Source organism: Theropithecus gelada, chromosome 1, assembly GCF_003255815.1.
Source record: "Theropithecus gelada isolate Dixy chromosome 1, Tgel_1.0, whole genome shotgun sequence".
Classification (NCBI taxonomy): Eukaryota; Metazoa; Chordata; class Mammalia; order Primates; family Cercopithecidae; genus Theropithecus; species Theropithecus gelada.
The window spans coordinates 120,105,968-120,128,590 of NC_037668.1; positions in this window are offsets into that span (position 1 = coordinate 120,105,968).

Below are 22,623 nucleotides of genomic sequence, written 5' to 3' on the forward strand. Positions count from 1 at the left end.
GGAGGTTCATCCCTGTGAGGTTGGCGGGGCGGGGCAGCTAGGAGGGTGGCCCTGAGGTTTCTGGGGGGTCGTGGACGGGATGCCCAAGAGGCAGGACTCAGTATAGTTTCGGAGCTTTAGTTGCACTATCCCTAAGTTTCCGCGGAGTAATAATTGAATTAACCGGTTTTCTGTTTTCTTCTGTCCTTCACTGGTTTTAGGGGAGGGTTTGGAGAGATGTGCCTGTGCCTGCATTTGGCGTCCTCTCTTCTTTAGCTGTTATTAGCTCTGAGCAGTCCCTTTTGTATAGGGAATTGTGTTAATTTTTTTTTTCTTTTGAGACGGGAGTCTCGCTCTGTGGCCCAGGCTGGAGTGCAGTGACCGGATCTCGGCTCACTGCAAGCTCCGCCTCCCGGGTTTACGCCATTCTCCGGCCTCAGCCTCCCAAGTAGCTGGGACTCGCCCGGCTAGTTTTTTTGTGTTTTTTTGTATTTTTTAGTAGAGACGGGGTTTCACCGTGTTAGCCAGGATGGTCTCGATCTCCTGACCTCGTGATCCGCCCACCTCGGCCTCCCAAAGTGCTGGAATTACAGGCGTGAGCCACTGCGCCCGGCCTATTGTGTTAATTTTTATGTTCATCCAGAGCGAGGTACCTTTTGAAAGATATAGGTAAGCACTAAGGTACTTTTTTTTTTTTTTTTTTTGTGGCATAAAATGGATAAATTTGGATATCACAAAGGCTGTATAATTGTGTTCATGTGTTCTAGAGCCTTTTTCCTATTTCTCTAATGGGGAAGATTATCAAATAATGAGGAATATAAACGTAAGTGTGCGTGGCTGTCAATGAAACAGGGAAAGCAAAGGGAGAGTGTATTGCGCTTCCCGACTTTGAGATCTGTAAAGTAGATATTTACCCAGGAGTACAATACCTTTCTCTTTCTCTTTCACTTTTATATCACATTCTTTACTATTTAAAAATATATATTATTCTAGTTAGAACAAATAATATCTAGTAAATAATAGCACAACAGGGTAACTAAAGTCAATAATAATTTCATTGTACATTTAAAAAAAAATAGAGTATAATTGGATTGTTTGTAACACAAAGGATAAATGCTTGAGGCAATAGATACCACATTTACCATGACGTGATAATTATACACTACATGCCTGTTTCAAAATATCTCATGTACCACATAAATATATATACCTACTATGTACCCACAAACAATAAAAACTTTTTAAAAATTTTTTATCAGGTATGGTAGAGTGAGCAGAAAAAACAAAAGATGCCCAGCTGGGCACAGTGGTTCACACCTGTAATCCCAGCACTTTGGAAGGCTGAGGTCGGCAGATCACCCGAGGACGGGAGTTTGAGACCAGCCTGACCAACATGGTGAAACCCCATCTCTAATCAAAATACAAAATTAGCCGGGTGTGGTGGCGCATGCCTGTAGTCCCAGCTACTCAGGAGACTGAGGCTGGAGAAACGCTTGAACCCAGGAGGTGGAGGTTGCAGTGAGCCTAGATCGCGCCATTGCACTCCAGCCTGGGTGACAGAGCGAGACTCCATCTCAAAAAAAAAAAAAAAAAAAAAGATGCTCACAGCAGATAGTTTGGGTTGGATGACCCGAAAACAAAGACTTCAGCATGGCCATCTTGAGATCTATTAAAATACGCATTTATGCCAGGCACGGTGGCTCACACCTGTAATCCCAGCACTTTGGGAGGCCGAGGCAGGTGGATCACCTGAGGTTGGGAGTTCGAGACCAGCCTAACCAACATGGAGAAACCCCCATCTCTACTAAAAATACAAAATTAGTCGAGCATGGCGGTGCATGCCTGTAATCCCAGCTACTCGGGAGGCTGAGGCAGGAGAATCTCTTCAACCTGGGAGGTGGAGGTTGCGGTGAGACAAGATTGCACCATTGCACTCCAGCCTGGTCAATAAGAGCAAAACTACCTCTCCAAAAAAAAAAAAAAAAAAAACCTTTATTTCATGAAACCACATACAAATGTTTCAGAGGGGCATTGGGGTGGCCATTCTTGACTCATGAGTATTCTGTATGCTAACTAAGCTCCACATATGGTAAACATCTGCCAAAAAAAAAGTTATCCTCATATGTTCTGCATCCTAAGCAATAAAGTGTGTGCATAATTACATGAAAAAAGGGAAAATTATCTTTCCATATTGAAAAAGCAAATCAGACCACTAATAAATAATAATCATATACAATTACGTGAAAAAGTAACAAAGGAAAAATGTTTCTTCATATTAAAGGAGCAAATCAGGAAATTAATAAATAGAAGTCTAAGAGTTCTTCATAAAATTTTGCCAATTTTGGCCCAGCGTAGTGGCTTATGCCTATAATCCCTGTACTTTGGGAGGCAGAAGCGGGCAGATCACTTGAGGTCAGGAGTTCGAGACCAGCCTGGCCAATATGATGAAACTTTGTCTCTACTAAAAATACCAAAACTAACTGGGCACAGTGGCAGATGCTTGTAATCCCAGCTACTTGGGAGGCTGAGGCAGGAGAATCGCTTGAACCCAGGAGGTAGAGGTTGCAGTGAGCTGAAATTGAGCCACTGCATTCCAGCCTGGATAACAGAGCGAGACCCTATCTCAAAAAATAAGTAAATAAATATAAAAATTTGCCAACTTAAATATGAAAACAGAAGAGTTAACATTATAGAAATAATTTCCACAATACTGAGAAAAAAAAAAAAGGAAGACATTGGCATTATTTGCATTTGCAAATCACTGTTGTTGGCTGAGTCGATTTTTCTAAGTGAAACAGCATCATGCTTACAAGAAAAAATAAGTTATTATAAATATTTTAAAAATACGAAAAGGAAAAATTCAGTGTTCTTTGTTTAATCCCAATGCTGAAAATGACTTTTTCAACTCCTGATTTTATTCTTCAGCATTTTGGCATATGAGTGAGTAGAATACTGATGCCTCTCAAATTAGAAGATTCTTGCTGAGATTTCACTGGGCTCCACCAATATGATCTCATCTTTCAGCTTGGTTATGTTCCAAATCTAGGAGTGAGGGCGAGTATATGATCAGGGAGGAAGAAAAGGAAACGTTTACATAAGCCCTGTAATACACAACTTTCTTTTTTCTCTTTATTTCTTTTTTTTTTTTTTTTTTTTTTTTTGAGACAGAGTTTCATTCTTGTTGCCCAGGCTAGAGTGCAATGGCATGATCTTGGCTCGCTGCAACCTTCACCTCCCGGGTTCAAACGATTCTCCTGCCTCAGCCTCCTGAGTAGCAGAGATTACAGGGATGTGCCACCACACCTGGCTAATTTTGTATTTTTAGTAGAGACTGAGTTTCTCCATGTTGGTCAGGCTGGTCTCGAACTCCCAGCCTCAGGTGATCCACCCGCCTTGGACTCCCAAAGTGCTGGGATTACAGGTGTGAGCCACTGCGCCCAGCCCAATACAACTTTTTAAAACTCCAATAGAAATCTGTGGTGAAGCCAGGTGTGGTGGCTCACGCCTGTAATCCCAGCACTTTGGGAGGCCGAGGCGGGCAGATCACCTGAGGTTAGGAGTTCGAGACCAGCCTGACCAACATGGAGAAACCACGTCTCTACTAAATATACAAAATTAGCTGGGCATGGTGGCGCATGCCTGTAATCCAGCTACTTGGGAGGCTGAGGCAGGAGAATAGCTTGAACCCGGGAGGCAGAGGTTGTGGTGAGTCAAGATCCAGCCATTGCACTCCCACCTGGGCAACAAAAGTGAAACTCCATCTCAAAACAAAAAAATCCATGATGAAAAGAAGATGTATACATAATACATATACATACGTGTGTGTGTGTTTGTGTATTCCCTATGGGAGTACACAATCCAAACAGGGCATAATCATAGAATATGGTAAAGAAGTGAGAAAAAAGAAGTCACCCTTTGCAATGAAAACACCAAAAAGAATGAGATGAGCCATATGAAGATATCTTCCCTAGAGTGGACACACCCAAAATTTGAAACCTTATAACTAATAATGCTAGGTTGTCTTCCTAAATCACTAAGATATTGCATAAAAATCTCATCTGGAAGGCATCAAATTCAAATATTAACTAATTAATATATAATAAACTGGCCGGGTATGGTGGCTCAGGCCTGTAATCCTAGTACTTTGGGAGCCCAAGGTGAGTGGATTACTTGAGGCCAGGAGTTCAAGATCACCCTTGGCCACATGACAAAACCCCATCTCTACTAAAAATAAAAAATTAGTTGGGCATGGTGGTGCACACCTGTAATGCCAGCTACTCAGGAGGCTGAAGCACAAGAATATCTTGAACCTGGGAGGCAGAGGTTGCAGTGAGCCAAGATCATGCCACTGCACTCTAGCCTGGGCAACAGAGCAAAAGTCCATCTCAAAAAAAAAAAAAAAAAAAAAAAAAAGAAAGAAAAGAAAAGAGAGAAAAAGAGAGAGGAAAAAAAAAATATATATATATATAAAAAATAAAGCATCCCTGGAAATGATACATTGCAGTGATGGAAGCTTTTGCAACTAGTGGGTTGAACATCTTTTGGTGTACTTCCAGAGTCCTTTTCAAGGAGAATGGACTTTGAGTGACCTACTGTAAGTGGTAATTAAATAGAATCAATTTATGAGAATCAGTTTTTTCTCTAATATTCTTTTTTTTTTTTTTTTTTTTGAGACCGAGTCTTGCTCAGTCACCCAGGCTGGAGAGCAGTGGCGCAATCTCGGCTCACTGCAAGCTCCGCCTCTCGGGTTCACGCCATTCTCCCGCCTCAGCCTCCAGAGTAGCTGGGACTACAGGCGCCCGCCACCATGCCCGGCTAATTTTTTGCATTTTTAGTAGAGACAGCGTTTCACCGTGTTAGCCAGGATGGTCTCGATCTCCTGACCTCGTGATCTGCCTGCCTTGGCCTCCCAAAGTGCTGGGATTACAGGCGTACGCCACTGTGCCCGGCCATTATTTATTTTTGAGACGGGGTCTCACTCTGTCACCCAGGCTGGAGTGCAATGGTGCAATCATGGATCACTGCAGCCTCTTCTCTGGCTCGAGCGATTCTCCCACTGTAGCCTTCTGAGTAGCTGGGACTACAGGTGTGTGCCACAACGACTGGCTAATTTTTTATTTCTTTGTAAGTCTCCTTTTATTTCCCAGCCTGTTCTTGAACTCCTGGCTTCAAGTGATCCTCCTTCCTTGGCCTCCCAATGTGCAGGGATTACAGGAATAAACCATCACACCTAGGTATGTTGCCCAGGCTGGAGTACAGTGGCTATTCACAGATGTGATCATAGGGCACTGTGGCCTGGAACTCCTGGATTCAAGCAATCATCCTGCCTCAGTCTCCTGAGTAGCTGGAACTACAGCTACTCAAGAGGCTAAGGTGGAAGGATCACTTGAACACAGGAGGCAGAGGCTGCAGTGAGCCATGATCATGCCACTGCACTCCAGCCTGGGTAACAGACTGAGACCCTGTCTCAAAAAAAAAAAAAAAAAAAAAAATTATCAGCCTCAGAGAGCTTCTATTCTGGAAGACGGAAGTAAAATGCTTAATTAACATTTCACTACATCTTTTCTTATTTGAAAAGTAGATCACAGGCCATTAAAACATTAAAATAGGCTGGGCATGGTGGCTCACACCTGTAATCCCAACACTTTGGGAGGCCAAGGTTGGTAGATCACGAGGTCAAGAGATCGAGACCATCCTGGCCAACATGGTGAAACCCCTTCTCTGCTAAAAATACAAAAATTAGCTGGGCATGGTGGTGCACACCTGTAGTCCCAGCTACTTGGAAGGCAGAGGCAGGAGACATGGCTTGAACCCAGGAGGCGGAGGTTGCAGTGAGCTGAGATTGTACCACTGCATTCCAGCCTGGCAACAAAGTGACACTCTGTGTCAGAAAAAAAAATTAATCTCTAGATTGTCATCACAGACTGAATTCAAGAACACCTGGAAGGAAATATTGTACCACATGCATTACTTTTCTGGATTTAAGAGAGTGTGAAATCTCTTTAGCCGAGTGCCTATAATCTCAGATAGTTGGGAGGCTGAGGCAGGAGAACCTCATGAACCCAGGAAGTAGAGGTTGCAGTGAGCTGAGATGGCACCATCGCACTCCAGCCTGGGCAACTCAGTGAGACTCCGTCTCAACAACAACAACAAAAAAGGTATGAAATCTCATTTAATGTTTATCATATAAATGATTACCTTATGGTTAAATTTGTATGCATCGTCCTAGAAAATTGTGCTTTTCTTTGTAATTATGCTTTTCTCCCTCTTTCCAGAACACATTTCTTCCCAGAGAGTCTCTGAGACTTTCTCTCTAGGAAGAAATGTGTTCACAGTGGAATGTCTCTAATGTTTACATTAAAATCAATGTAGATATCAATCTCTCACAGGGTCTCAAGACTTCCTTTCTGTCCCAATGAAGAAGCCTCTGATTTAATACTTAGTTTGTTCATTAATCATCATTGCACTATAATTTTTTTAAATCCCAATATATTTTGCTGGGTAAAAACTGCTGACTCCTTGTTTACTTGAAATATGATAGAATCAAGCATGAACAAATCACAGAACATAAATTTGGGTGTTCAAAATACAAAAGAGTAAAAACATACTCTGTCTACGTTAATAAAAACTTTCAAAGGGATTGCAACCAATTTTATCAAAGCCTCAGAAGTTCCTGCTTTGGCAGTTAAAAGAGCAGAACATGAAACATCTTGTGAATTTTTTTCTTTGTGGATAATTAAACACAAGCCATGAGAAAACAAATGTGCAGATGTACACCATATTTTCCTCACTCTGAAGACTAGAGCCATGTTTTGGAGACTTAATATTTGAAAAAAAAAAATTTGAACTACATGTGAGGCATGTTACTGACTTTTTTCTTAAATTAATGTTTTTTGGTAATTTTATCAAGCGTCGCCCCTGTGTCTTCCTTTCTATTTAAAGTGACAGAGTTTAGTTATCTTCTTCTTTCAGGGAGGCCAAACTTACATTTCCAAATAACCAGAGCACACTGTAAAAGTGTGTACATGGGGGTGAGGGAGTGGCTGTCTATGTCAAGGTGGACATCGTCCTTCATTCAGTTTTCCCTTCATTCGTAAGAGAAACCCTTCCTGCTGGTTGCTATCACAAAAGAGATACCATTTCTACTGGGGCCTATAAGAACTTATTTCCTTTTACTCAGAGTTGGAATCTCCCCAGTAGGGAGAAAATCAGACTCAATATTATTATGAACCACTTTTAAACCCTAAAGAGCCACATAGAAGTGAGCCATCCTGGGAACTCTTACAATTCATCTGGTAACTTAATAATTAGTGGCAAAATATGTTCATTTATTTCATCTATCCAGCCAACATACAATGAGATCCTGTAACTGGCCCAGGGCGGCTGGATGTGAGGGATGCCACTAAGAACAAGATACCTGCTCTCATGAAGATTAAAATCTGGTAGGGAAGAGACATTAATAAAATAATCCCACTAAAAAATATATACATATAATTACAACTCTCATAAGAATCAGGCAGAAAAGGTACACGGTGCCAGAAAGCTCAAAATAGGGGGACTTGATACAGCTGGGGAGGGAAAGAGGTCAGGACTGCTTTTCTAATGAAGAGGTGGGAGACCCATTCCAGATTGAGCCAGGGTTTGTGGAGCTGGAAAGACTGAATGAATGTCAGTGCAGCTGGCTCTCAGAGAGCCAAGTCCCCATGGGTGTTGGGATGGGCGAGGGAGGGGAGAGATAAAGCTGGAAATATAGTTAGATCAAACAAAGCTTTATAGTTTTTTTGTCCAAGGAGCACTGAAGAATGGGAAGCATATTTGCGTCTTGAAAACGCTCCCTTTCTCGAAGAGCTAGCAGGGAGGTTGGGGGTAGGTGGAGGGTTGCCTGGGATCTGGCCAGATGTAGGAGGCTGCTGTAGTACTTCCGGAGAGTCACAATAGGCTGGTGCTAGGCTGATGATATCAGCCATGGAGACAAGAGGAGGTAACATAGACAGGCCAGTAAAAGTATCCATCACATTGGAGAATACAGAAACTACAGAACAGCCCTTGACAAAATGCTGTGAAGTCCATGCAGTAGATTTCCTCCTTAATATTGTAAAGACGTCCACTGTGTATCAGGGACGTCCACTGTGTATCTTTCACGTTTCTTCTCATTCTGGAGAAGGGTGTGTCGGCTCAGATTCCATCTATGGGGAAAAAAGTTGGATAAATGAGTTTTCAGGTTGGGTGCAGTGGCTCACGCCTGTAATCCCAGCACTTTGGGAGGCCGAGACGGGTGGATCGCTTGAGGCCAGGAATTTGAAACCAGCTTGGGCAATACGGCGAAAACCCGTCTCTACTAAAAATACAAAAATTCACCAGGTGTGGTGGCATGTGCCTGTAATCCCAGCTACTCAGGAGGCTGAGGCATGAGAATCACTTGAACCTGGGAGGCAGAGGTTGTAGTGAGCTGAGATCGCACCACTGCACTCCAGCCTAGGTGACAGAGCCAGACCTTGTCTCAGAAAAAAAAAAAAAGTTTTCAGGCAATGGCATAGTGGTGAGGAATCTTTCTCTAGGCTGCCGCTTCCCTCCCATACAAAGCTGTAAAGCAAAGATGGTCAGGCTTTAGAGGTTCCAGGTTCTCTTGATTGCCTTTTTCTACTCAGCCTGCCTAACTTTCATTCTTTCACACTCTATCACCCACTGCATCATAACCTGCTCTAAGGAAAGTATCTGATAAACAAATTCTAACAAATATATAAAGAAAAAGCATATGAATGACTTCTCCCAAAAAGTGTTTATGTTTGAATATCTAAAGGAATGAATCTCTAATTATGGAAGGCCAGGCATCAGTCAACAAACAGAAAAAAGCCACTAGACATGGTGGCTCACACCTATAATCCCTGCATTTTAGGAGGCTGAGGCAGGAGGATTGCTTGATCTCAGGAGTTCAAGACCAGCCTGGGCAATATAGCAAGATCCCAGTCTTTAAAAAATTTTTTTAAATTATCTGTGCACAGTGGTTCACACTGTAATCTCATCACTTTGAGAGGCTGAGGCAAGAGGTTTGCTTGAGCCCAGGAATTTGAGACCAGCCTGGACAAGACAGTGAGACCCTGTCTCTACAAAAAAAATTTTTTTAATTAGCCAATGAGGCCAGGCACAGTGGCTCACGCACTTTGGGAGGCCGAGTGGGGTGAATCACGAGGTCAGGAGTTCAAGACTAGTCTGGCCAAGATGGTGAAAACCCATCTCTACTAAAAATACAAAAAATTAGCCGGGCATGGTGGCGGGTGCCTGTAATCCCAGCTACTCGGGAAGCTGAGGCAGAGAATTGCTTAAACCTGGGAGGTGGAAGTTGCAGTGAGCTGAGATTGCACCACTACACTCCAGCCTGGGTGACAGAGCAAGACTCCATCTCAAAAAAACTAAAAACTAAAATATAAAATAAAAATTAGCCGGTGTGGCGACACACGCCTATAGTCCCAGCTGGGAGGCCAGGAGTTCCAGGCCACAGTGAGCTGTAATCTCGCCACTGCACTCCAGCCTGGGCAACAAAGCGAGACCTTGTCTCTAAAAAAAAAATCAATTAATTAAAATTTAAAAAGAATGTGATCTGTACACATGACAGTTCCCAGTTTCTACCTTCCCACCTGATCCTCCTCTGAGTTCCAGACTACACCATCCAGCTATTGATCAACCATCTCTGCTTGGACATCTTACAAACATTTCAAACGTAATGTGTCCAAATCAGAACTCTTAATCTCCCAACCCCCAGAAACCCAGACTTCTCTAACTCAGAAAATGACAACATCAGACACTCAGAAACCTGGGGTGAGGGTCAGGGGCATCCAGGACTCCTCCCTCTCTGTATCAGTTTCCTATGGCTGCTGTAAACAATCGCAGTGTATTTTTTTCCCCGTTCTAGAAACCAGAAGTCTGAAAGCACGGCGTCAGCAGGGCTGCTCTACCTGTGGGGCTCTCAGGGAGAAACCTTCTTGCCTCTTGCAGCTTTCTGGTGGCTCTAGGTTTCTTTGTGGCTGTATCACTCAATTTTTCTTTTCTTTTTTCTTTTTTTTTTCTTTTTTTACATATACCTATTTATTATGAAGGATATTACAAAGGATACAGATAAAGAGGCACGTAAGACATGTAGGGTGAGGCATAGGGGAAGGGGTGTGGAGCCACCTTGCCCTCCCTGGTGCAACCTTCCAGGAACCTCCATGTGTTCAGCTGTCTGGAAGTTCACTGAATCCAGTCCTTTTGGGTTTTTCTGGAAGCTTCATGACATCAGCATTTCTTCCCCCAGGGTATAGGGTGGGACCCTCTCATGGGAAGGTCTTAAAGTCAGGAGGACATTAGAGTGGAAGATGGGGAGAAGAAGGTCAGAGGCCTGCGCCTGAGGCCTAACACAGCCAACATTCTAACAGAAGGTTCTGACAGGGCCTATGGGAGTTATGAGCCAGGAACCCTGGGTAAAAATAATATATATATCATAACACCACAGGCCACCACCTGGTTTTCAACCACGGATTTTTTACTCTCTCTATATAAACTATATATATATTTACTATATATATGTGTATATGTATTTACTATATATGTGTGTATATATATTTACTATATATGTGTGTGTGTATATATATACACACACACACGTACAATCATGAATGATCCAGACCATCGTACTGTTTCATGAACCCAAAAGTATCTGAGACAGATCCCAATCTATTTAGAAAGTTTATTTTGCCAAGGTTAAGGACACAACTGTGACACAGCCTCAGGAGGTCCTGGCAACATGTGCCCAAGGGACTTGGGTTAGAACTTGCTTTTATACATTTAGGGAGACATAAGACATCAATCAATACATGTGAGATTTACGTTGGTTCAGTCTGGAAGGGTGGGACAATTCAAAGCAGAGGGGCTTCCAGGTCATAGTCAGATTTTAAAATTTTCTAACTGGCAACTGGTTTAAAGAGTTATTATCAATAGAAACGAATGTCTGGGTTATGATAAGGGGCTGTGGAGAGCAAGGTTTTATCATGCAGATGAAGCCTCTAGGTAGCCAGCTTCAGAGAAAATAGATTGTAAATGCTTCTTATCAGACTTAAGGTCTGTGTTGATGTTAACGCTGGTTGGTATTTCCCAAATTCCAAAAGGGAGGAGGGTATAGTGAGGCATGTCCAGCCCCTCCTTTCCATCATGGAACTAGTTTTTCAGGTTAACTTTGGAATGTCCTTGGCCAAGAGGAGGGGTCCATTCAGATGGTCAGAGGGCCCTGGAATTTTATTTTTGGCTTACAGTTTGAATATCTCCCAAGATGAGGCCACTCAATTTTGTAGGTTTCCTCTCAATCTTGTCAGGTTCCAAAGCAGAAGTGGTCTTGGTAAATATACAGCTTACCCTTTCAGGCATCTGGGATGATGGAGCTAAGACATAATGTCATTTCTTAATCAGAGACACTTGAGTTTTTGAGTTGTTAACATAATATTGAATTATCCTCAATTAATAACTAATTGATTCATTCTCTCTTTTTTTTTCCCCACACAGGATCTTGCTCTGTTGTCCAGGCTGGAGCGAAGTGGTTTGATCATGGCTCACTGCAACCCTGACCTTCTGGCCTCAAGCAAACCTCCAGAATCAAGTGATCCTCCCACTTCACACTCCTGAGTATCTAGGACCACAGGTGCATGCCATCATGCCCAGCTAATTTTTTTTTTTTTTTTTTTTTTTGAGATGCAGTCTCACTGTTTTGCCAGGCTGGAGTACAGTGGCGTGATTTCTGCTCACTGCAACCTCCGACTCCCTGGTTCAAGTGATTTTCCTGCCTCAGCCTTCGAAGTAACTGGGATTATAGGCACGTGCCACCATGCCCAGTTAATTTTTGTATTTTTAGTAGAGATGGGGTTTCACCATGTTGGCCAGGATGGTCTCAATCTCCTGACCTCATGATCCACCCGCCTCAGCCTCCCAAAGTGCTGGGATTACAGGTGTGAGCCACCAGCCCAACCATGCCCAACTAATTTTTAAAACAACTTCCCATAAAGCTGAGTCTCACCATATTGGCCAGGCTGGCCTCAAATTCCTGACCTCAAGTGATCCACCTGCCTTGGCCTCCCAAAGTACTGGGATTACAGGCGTGACCACAATGCCCGGCCTTAATTTCTTTACTGGAAGTTACTGTTTCTCTTTCTCTCCATTAATACTCAAACTTTTTCACCTTTGGAAGGAACATTAGAATTGCCACTGTGTTGGTCTAAACTGCAGGTAGCAATGCAAGTCTAGCAAGTACCTCCTCCTCAACCCATTCTCATTCAGATAGGGTAAGGTTACATAGTTGTAGAACTAATGAGCTGTTTTTACCACTAGGCAGTATAGCTGCATTCACTCTTTTTTTTTTTTTTTTTCTTTTTCTTTTTTTGAAACGGAGTCTCGCTCTGTCGCCAGGCTGGAGTGCAGTGGCGTGATCTCGGCTCACTGCAACCTCCACCTCCCAGGTTCAAGTGATTCTCCTCCTTCAGTCTCGCAAGTAGCTGGGACTACAGGCATGCGCCACCACACCCAGCTAATTTTTGTATTTTTAGTAGAGACAGGGTTTCACCATGTTGGCCAGGATGGTCTCAATCTCTTGAGTTCGTGATCCGCCCACCTCAGCCTCCCAAGGTGCTGGGATTACAGGCGTGAGCCGCTGCGCCTGGCCTGCATTCACTCTTTGCTGCAATTTTGCTAGATGGGGTGAAAGTACACCCATCCCAGTCATGCCCTTAGGAATTTCAACATAAGGTTAAACAACATCATTACATTTTTTGCTTACAAATCTGGTTCAGGGCTAGGCGTGGTGGCTCATGCCTGTAATCCCAGCACTTTGGGAGGCTGAGGCAGGCGGATTATCTGAGGTTGGGTTTTGAGACCAGCCTGAACAACATGGAGAAACCCCGTCTCTACTAAAAATACAAAAAAATTAGCTGGGCATGGTGGCACATGCCTGTAATCCCAGCTACCCAGGAGGCTGAGGCAGAAGAATCACTTGAACCTGGGAGGTGGAGGTTGTCGTGAGCCGAGATGGCGCCACTGCACTCCAACCTGGGCAACAAGAGCAAAACTCCATCTAAAAAAAAAAAAAAATCTGATTCTGATGCGATGGCTCATACCTGTAATCCCAGCACTTTGGGAGACCAAGGCGGGTGGATCACTTGAGGTCAGAAATTCAAGACGAGCCCGCACCACATGGTGAAACCCCTTCTCTACTAAAAATACAAAAATTAGCTGGGCGTGGTGGTGCATGCCTGTAATCCCAGCTACTCGGGAAGGTGAGGCACGAGAATCACTTGAACCTGGAAGACAGAAGTTGCAGTGACCTGAGACTGAGCCACTGCACGCTGGCCTGGGCAACAAGAGCGAAACTCTGTCTCAAAAAAAAAAAAAAGAAAGAAATCACCCCTCCTGATCCAGCACTTGTACTAACAGCCCTGGCCCTGGGACCACTGCATCAGGTAAGGGAGAAAAGAAAAATTTCAAGATGATTTCAGGAAGAAATAAAAAATTATAGTTGTTATACCAGCATACTCCTCCCTTGGTAAGGACTGCATAGTCAAACCAGCATCCTCCCCAACCACCTTTCCCTTCCTCAGATCAGCCAGAAAAACAGAAAAAACCTAGCAGGGCCACTCCAGTCCCACTCATGTTGAATGTGAGCACACACTCATGAAGATATGAAAGCCAGCCTAGCGTGCTCTTATCTCCCCCGATTTAGACAATGTTTCAATTGCCCATCTACTTCTCCATCAAACTATTACTCTAAAGAGCGTATCTCTCTGCCCATTGTTGGACATTATGTGCTGTACAGTGTGTTCCTTAATCTGAAGAAATGATGGTTGGCTGTCCTAATCCAGGCAACATCTTCTGTTCTGTTTTTCTTTCTTTCTTTTGCACTCTGTTTTCATTTCCATTGGATAAGCAAAGCCCATTTGAGTCAGCATCTACTCCTGTGAAGACCCACGTATAGCCCCCCAGGGTTACCAGCATCAGTCTCATTTGCCAGCTTTGTTCACGGCCTTCCCATCACAGACTGTTCCACAACCATCAGCAGTCCCTGTCTCTCTTGCTGAGATACAGAATAGTTCTTCCTGGCATTTTGTGCCGTGGAATTGCCATCCACAAACCAAGCGGCTGTTGGTTAGTAGGTTGAGAGCTGTTTATTGTGCACTGTAGAATCCCGCAGTTTCTCACATAGTTCCAAAATCAGTCATAGTGGAAAAGCAACTCCCTGCATTCCCCAGGTAGCATGATCCTCCAGAAACCATTTCCATTTTACTATGGAACTCTTCTGGGCACTGTGTCCCCATTAGAATGTTTCTCTGGCCAGGCACAGTGGCTCACACCTGTAATCCCAGCACTTTGGGAGGTCAAAACAGGAGGATTGCTTGAGCCCAGCAATTAGAGACCAGCCTGGGCAACATAGCAAGGCCCTGTCTCAAAAAAAAAAAGTGTTTCTCTGACATCACCCAAGACAGCATGGGTATTTCAGGTGGTATACAGGTAACTTCAGCTAATGTTTCATAGCAAGGCCCATCAAGAGGAAATTCCCTAGTCCAAAGGTTCCAGTAGTTGTTGCTGGGAGGTGTTCAGAGGCTTTTTTTTTTTTTTTGAGATGGAGTTTCGCTATTGTTGCCCATGCTGGAGTGCGGTGGCACAATCTCAGCTCACTGGAACCTCCACCTCCTGGGTCCAAGTGATTCTTCTGCCTCAGCCTCCCGAATAGCTGGCATTACAGCCCATAGCCACCATGCCCAGCTAATTTTTGTATTTTTAGTAGAGACGGGATTTCACCATGTTGGCCAGGCTGGTCTGGAACTCCTGATGTCATGATACACCCGCCTTGGCCTCCCAAAGTGCTGGGATTACAGGCATGAGCCACCACACCCGGCCCAGAGGCTTTTGCCATAAGCCCCAGGAAATACTCCACTGAGCGTTAGCAAGTGGAGAATTTGTCCCTACCGGCACTGTAGCTTCTACTCTGCACTATGTGAGCTTGGGCAATATTACTGGTTCCCATTTAGCATGTCCAATTAATGTTGTTTGAAAAGCAGATTCACATGCCTTATGTTTTACAGTACCAGGTAGGGAAAACATTCCCCAGTCAGATAAAATGTTCATTCCCATGATACAGTTAGGCAGAAGAGATGCTGCCATGTGTGGTGGCTCATGCCTATAATCCCAGCTCTTTGGGAGGCCGAGGCAGGTGGATCACTTAAGCTCAGGAGTTTGAGAACAGCCTGGCCAACATAATGATACCGCGTCTCCACAGAAAATACAAGAATTAGCCAGCATGACAGCACGTGATGGCAGCTACTTAGGAAACTGAGGCACGAGAATCACTTGAGCCCAGGAAACGGAGGTTGCAGTGAGCTGATATTGTGTCACTGCATTCCAGCCTAGGCGATAAAGTGAGACTCTGTCTCAAAAAAAAAAAAAAAAAGCAACCACTTCACTTGAAGTATATTCAAATATACCAACTTTCATAATTCTGGCTTCTACATTTTTAAATTTTTTATATATATTTTTTCAGATGGAGTTTCACTCTTCTTGCCCAGGCTGGAGTGCAATGGCACGATCTCGGCTCACCGCAACCTCCACCTCCCAGGTTCAAGCGATTCTCCTGCCTCAGCCTCCTTAGTAGCTGGAATTATAGGCATGTGCCACCACGCCAGGCTAATTTTGTATTTTTAGTAGAGACGGGGTTTCTCCATGTTAGTTGGGATGGTCTTGAACTCCCAACCTCAGGTGATCTGCCTGCCTCGGCCTCCCAAAAGTGCTGGGATTACAGGTGTGAGCCACCGTGCCCGGCATGCTGGCTCCTATGTTTTTATGTTCTAATTTCATGAACTCTTCCTCACCCCGAGACCATTTTGCCCTCTCTTATGCCAAAGTCTTTGGGTCCCCAGCCAAGGGTTGAGCCAAAGAACCCTGCCTCTTTTGTCAATCTTTCTCCTGATTAGTCTGCCCGACTATTGCCCTAAGCAATTTCAGATCAGATTTTTCATTGTAACCTCTGCTTTCCAGCTTTCTAAATTTCTCCAAACTGAGAAAAACACAGCAACCTGGTTTGGGCCCTTTAATTGTGGGAGACCCAGAAGGCTTGGTTCACTCAACCTACGATAGTATTAAGACTTTTATTGTAACCTCATCAATTTTCATTTTATTAATTCCATTTCTTTTTTTTTTTTTTTTTTTTTTTGAGACGGAGTCTCGCTCTGTCGCCCAGGCTGGAGTGCAGTGGCCGGATCTCAGCTCACTGCAAGCTCCGCCTCCCGGGTTCACGCCATTCTCCTGCCTCAGCCTCCCGAGTAGCTGGGACTACAGGCGCCCGCCACCTCGCCCGGCTAGTTTTTTGTATTTTTTAGTAGAGACGGGGTTTCACCGTGTTAGCCAGGAAGGTCTCGATCTCCTGACCTCGTGATCCGCCCGTCTCGGCCTCCCAAAGTGCTGGGATTACAGGCGTGAGCCACCGTGCCCGGCATTAATTCCATTTCTTAATAGCCATCTAAAGATTTCCACCATGCTGGGATGAGTCCCATGACTCCTCCTTTCTTTTCTCCTTCCTTCCTTCCTTCCTTCCTTCCTTCCTTCCTTCCTTCCTTCCGTCCGTCCATCCTTCCTTCCTTCCCTCCCTCCCTCCCTCCCTCCCTTCCTCTCTCCCTCTGTCCCTCCCTCTGAGACAGGGTCTCACTCTGTTGCCCAGATTGGAGTGCAGTGGTGTGCTCACTGCAGCCTTGACTTCCTGGCTCAAGTGATCCTCCTACCTCAGCCTCCCAAGTTCCTGAGATCACAGATGTGTGCTACCATGCTCAGCTAATTTTTTCATTTTTTTGTAGAGATGGGATCTTGCTTTGTTGTCCAGGCTTCTTTTTCTTCATAGTTTCACCCCATCATCTTATTTCTTTATTCACCTTATTTCTTAATAAACATTAAAAAATTTCTTGGCTGGGTGTGTTGGCTCACGCCTGTAATCCCAGCACTCTGGGAAGCCAAGGTGGGTGGATCATTTGAGGTCAGGAGTTCGAGACCATCCTGGCCAACATGGTGAAACCCTGTCTCTACTAAAAATACAAAAATTAGCTGGGTATGGTGGTGGCACACCTGTAGTCCCAGCTACTCTGAAGGCTGAGGCGGGAGAATTGTTTGAACCTGGAGGCAGAAGTTGCAGTGAGCCGAGATCACGCCGCTACACTCCAGCCTGGTGACAGAACGAGACTCTGTCTCCAAAAAAAAAAAAAAAAAAAGTCCACCATACTAGGATGAGTCTTTTGACTCTCCCTTTTGCCTTTCCCTGTTCTCTTTTTAACCTAATGCTTTTATTAACATCTGTAAGACCCAAAAAGCAAATTTGTTAAGGCTTCTCTGTAGTTGGAGTCTGTAGGAGTAATGTTACATGGGGTCCCCAGGTAGAAGGGGCCCCCTTAATCACAGCATTTACCCTGACCTGGTTAACAGACACATTCAGCAGGTGAATATCCTGGTCATCCCAAAGCCAGTCCCACATGGCTTGAATACAAAGCAGATCAGCTGCCTCATCTGGGGTGTTCCACTCGACATTTGTACATGAATTCCAGCAGGCCTTCTTCTCAGGATAAACGGACCTTACAGAGGCTTATATCCACTCCACCAGGCTGGCTGTTGCCTCAGGAATAACTTCCCGTATGTCTGTGGGTCCTGCGTCACGCCAAACATGCCCTTCCACTCTGCACATGTCCCCTGAATTAGTCACTCTCATAATCCATTTTAGTAAAGCATCCTCAGGAAGCCAATGATACCAGTCTACAAAATGGAACAATTTCTTCACACTCTCCTTCTGGTTTCAATAGTTACTTGGTTTTGCCCTTCCTTCACATTGACTACCTTCTTGGTAACCACAGATCTCAGAGGCACATTCTGTTGTCCCTGTATAATTTTCTCCTTTACGGGTGACTTTGAGGCTAATGGCCTGAGCTCAGACAGACCCACATCTGAGGTTGGTCAACCTCAAGTCCTGACCCAGTACCATCTTTTACTTTCATTTTAGCCATTGCAGGTAACAATAACCAATGAATTGAATGTCTTAACTCCACTGGTAACTTTTACCTTTAGTAACTGATCTCGACACAGCTGTAGCTTCATACCATGAGTGACCACGTGGCCACCCAGGAATCAAAGATTTCTCATCCCCACCCTTTTATTCTTTCTCTTCCCAAACCACATGTTTCCGTGAGTCAGAGCCAGTCCAGCAAATCCCGCTTCACTGACATCAATTGTGTAGGGAAAACTCTCTCTGACTGTGTTTTTCCTCTACTCTCACACAACAACAATCATCAACACAAAAGGAGATTTCTGTGACCATATGTATGGGTTTATTTTCCCCTAGACACCAAGCAGTGGACACCATCTGGGCGTCTTCTAATTCAGTTCCAACACTGTCTACCGGAATAGTGTCAGATCCCACAGGTTGAGACCAAGACTGGCCCCCCACCCACCCACACACACCAGTCTCAAGTCCAGGCCTCCAGAACTTCTAACCAACTGTCTTCAAGTTGGGGTTCCTATGTCCCCCTCTTTGAGTTTGATTAATTCGCTGGCATGGTTCACAGAACTCAGGGAAACACTTACTTGTGTTTACCCGTTTATTATAAAGGATATTGCAAAGGATACAGATGAAGAGACACGTAGGGTAAAGTATGGGTGAAGGGTATGGAGTTTCCATGCCCTCCCTGGATGCGCCACTCTCCAGGAACCTCTGTGTGTTCAGCTGTCTGGAATCTCTGTATCATCAATTTATGCCTCCATTTTCACATGGTCTTCCCCACTTTTGTCTGTTTTTGTCCTCTGTGTGTCTCTTATAAGGACACTTTTCATTGGATTTGGTACCCACCCGGATAACCCAGAATGACCTAATTTGAAGATTTTTTAAAATTTTATTATTATTATTATTGAGACAGAGTCTCCCTCTATTACCCAGATTAGAGTGCAGTGGCATGATCTTGGCACACTGCAACCTCTGCCTCCTGGGCTTAAGCCATCCTCCTACCTCAGCCTCCTGAGTGACTGAGACTACAAGCACACACCACCATGCCCGGCTAATTTTTCTATTTTTTGGAGAAACCAGGGTTTCACTATATTGCCCAGGCTTGTCTCGAACTCCTGAGCTCAAGCGATCCACTCACCTCGACCTCCCAAAGTGCTGGGATTACAGGCATGAGCCACCACTTAAGCTGGGTGAGGTGGCTCATGCCTGTAATCCCAACACTTTGGGAGGCCAAGGTGGGAGGATCACTTGAGCCCAGGAGTTTGAGACCAGCCTGGGCAACATAGAGAGGCTCCATCTCTACCAAAAACAAAAAAATTTTAAAAATTAGCCCGGATGTGGTGGTACATACCTATAGTCCTAGCTAGTCAGGAGGCTGAGGCAGGAAGATTGCCTGAGCCAAGGAGCTAGAGGCTGCAGTGAGCTATGCACTACAGCCTGGGGGTAGGGTAAGACCTTGGAGGGGAGGGGAGGGGAAGAGGAGAGGGAGAGGGAGGAAGAGAGAGAAAAAGAGAGAGAAATAAAGAAATAGAAAAAAGGAAAGAAGGAGAATAATAAAAACTTGCTGATTCCTTCCATTTTTTTTCCCCCAGTAAGAAAACTGAGGTCTAACAATATGAATAAAGTAACCCAAGGTCAACAGCTATGACAAAGCCCAGGCCCTCCATCTTAAAAAACTCATGCCTTTCCCCTGCCTTTAGTGATCATAACAATCACCCTGCATGCATGGATTTTAGTTTCTCAACCACTATCATAATCATTATCTCATTTCATCTTCATACCAACTCCATGAAGCAGGTGTTATACTCATTTACACATGAGGAAAGTGAGGCTCAGAGGCTAGGAATCTGAGGCCTGCCTGGCCAACATGGTGAAAAACCATCTCTACTAAAAATACAAAAATTCAGCATCACTTGCTGAAGGTCACATAACCCGTAAGTAGCTAAACTAGGACCAACCCAAGATTCCAGCTTCTGAAGCCTAAATTCTTTGTTATATGCCACATGGCACTATAGCAAAGTACAATTCATCAAGTGAACTTTGTTAAATCATTTTTCTGCCAGTAGAAGTCTGTGCTAAAAGGACACCAATCAGTTGCTTACAGTTAACTTGGAAAACCTAACCAGTGGTTGGGCATAGTGGCTCACGCCTGTAATCCTAGCACTTTTGGAGGCTGAGGAGGGTAGATTGCTTGAGCTCAGCAGTTCGAGACCAGCCTAGGCAACATGGCAAAACACCACCTCTACAAAAATTATAAAAATTAGCCAGGTGTGGTGGCGCACACCTGTGGTCCCAGCTACTGGGGAGGCTAAGGTGGGAGGATTGCTGGAGCTCAGGAGGTCAAGGCTACAGTGAGTGTGATTGCACCACTGCACTCCAGCCTGGGCAACAGAGCCAGACTCTGTCTCAACAAAAAGAAAGAAAAAGAAAACTTAACAGCAATATTTAATGAATTTAAGTGCTTGTTTCTACATGTAGGTAATTTTTCTGCTATTTCACTTCAGTATTCCAGATCCATCCAGGGCTCAGTGCACGCACAATTCTCATTAATGCTCATGTGAATTGCATACACCAGTTGTCTACAGAAAATATACCCAACAGCACTCATCATTTAAGAGGCAGAAACTTCCAGGTACATGCTGTCACGTGATCAGGAGCCCTGACTGTCTTCCCTACTTCACAGGGGCATCATAAAATATTGTTTGTGGGCCGGGCGCGGTGGCTCACACCTGTAATCCAAGCACTTTGGGAGGCCGAGGCAGGTGGATCACGAGGTCAGGAGATCGAGACCATCCTGGCTAACACGGTGAAACCCCGTCTCTACTAAAAATACAAAAAATTAGCTGGGCGTGGTGGCAGGCGCCTATAGTCCCAGGTACTCGGGAGGCTGAGGCAGGAGAATGGCCTGAACCTGGGAGACGAAGCTTGCAGTAAGCCGAGATCGCGCCGCTGCACTCCAGCCTGGGTGACAGAGCGAGACCCCATCTCACAAAAAAAAAAAAATGTATTGTTTGTGAAAGTATTTTGTCTGCTCTAAAGTACTCTCCAAATATAAAGTAGTAGTAGAAGTACTGCTTCCAAAAGGTGACACAGAATCACGCCTCCATTGACAAAGTATGTGTACATATTCTGCCACCTCGTGGCCAAAAGAAGAAATCATTTTTAATATTTATGCTTCTGGTATGAAGGTAAAATTAGTGAAAGGGACCTTGTTCATATTTTTGGAAATGTCGAACCAAGACAGAGTCTCATTCTGTTGCCCAGGTTGGGGTGCAGTGGTGTGATCATAGCTCATTGCAGCATCGATCTCCTGGGCTCCAGCAGCCCTCCCACCTCAGCCTCCCGGGTAGCTGGGACTACAGGTGCCACGCCACCAGGCTTGGCTAATTAAAAACATTTTTTTGTAGAGACAGGATCTCGCTGTGTTACTTAGGATGGTCTCAAACTCCTGGCCTCAAGCAATCCTCCCACCACGTCCTTTCAAAGTGCTGAGATTACAGGCATGAGCCACCACATCTGGCATCCAATTTATCCAATTAATTTCAATATTGATTGAATCTATTAACTTTATATCTTTAATGCAGTAGGAAAACACAGCACCAGAAACATAATTAGATAATTTAAATTTACTTGAACTAAAATTTATGACCTGCCTAACACCACATTTTTTCAAGTCAGATCTGGTTTTTTTCAAGCATATATTCATTGCACATGAGAGTAGTTACTGGGGACAACTCTGCTGGGGATGCAGCAGAGAAGCCAGCAAAAGTTCCTGCTTTCAGGGGAGCTTACATTGTAGTGGGGGAGATAAACAATAAACAGATAAATATAAAATATGCTAGTTGATGATGAATTTAATGAAGAGAAATGGAGTTGAGCAGGGGGAATCAAGTGTGACTGGCAAGGCTGTGTGTGCTCCACTTCAGACAGGGCTATCAGGGAAGGCCTGGGTGCAGGGAGAGTATTTCAGGCTGGGGAAACAGAAGGAGCAAAATCCTGATGCTGGGAAATATTTGATGTGATTGAAAAACAGCAACGAAGCCAGTGGAGCAGAGTGAGTAGGGGGTTTTAGGGGACAAGGTCAGAGAGGTGGTGAGGATGCCAGCTTGGTGTAGCCATGGTTAGGACTTCAGACTTGGCATTGGGATTTCTAGGTGAGAAGGGAGTCACAGTGCGATTCTGAGTAGTGGAGTGACCTAATAATCCTGAGTAGCTCTCTGACAAACAAAAGATAATACCAAATAACCTGACAGACAAGTTTAATAGAATGCCTGGCGAGCAATGGTTCCCATAAGAATATAAAATTGTTCAAAATAGTTATAAAAACAGCTCTTTTAAGAGAACTCAGTGTTATATAGAAAGAATGCATGGCATCTTTACACTAAAACAAGTTACATCAGGCCAGGCATGGTGGCTCACGCCTGTAATCCCAACACTTTGGGAGAACGTGGCAGGAGGATTGCTTGAGCGCAGGAGTATGAGACCAGCCCGTGCAACATAGTAAGAACTCATCTCTATTAAAAATCAAAATAATTAGCCGAGTGTGGTGGTACACACCTGTAGTCCCAGCTACTCAGGAGGCTGAGGCAGAAGGATCACTTGAG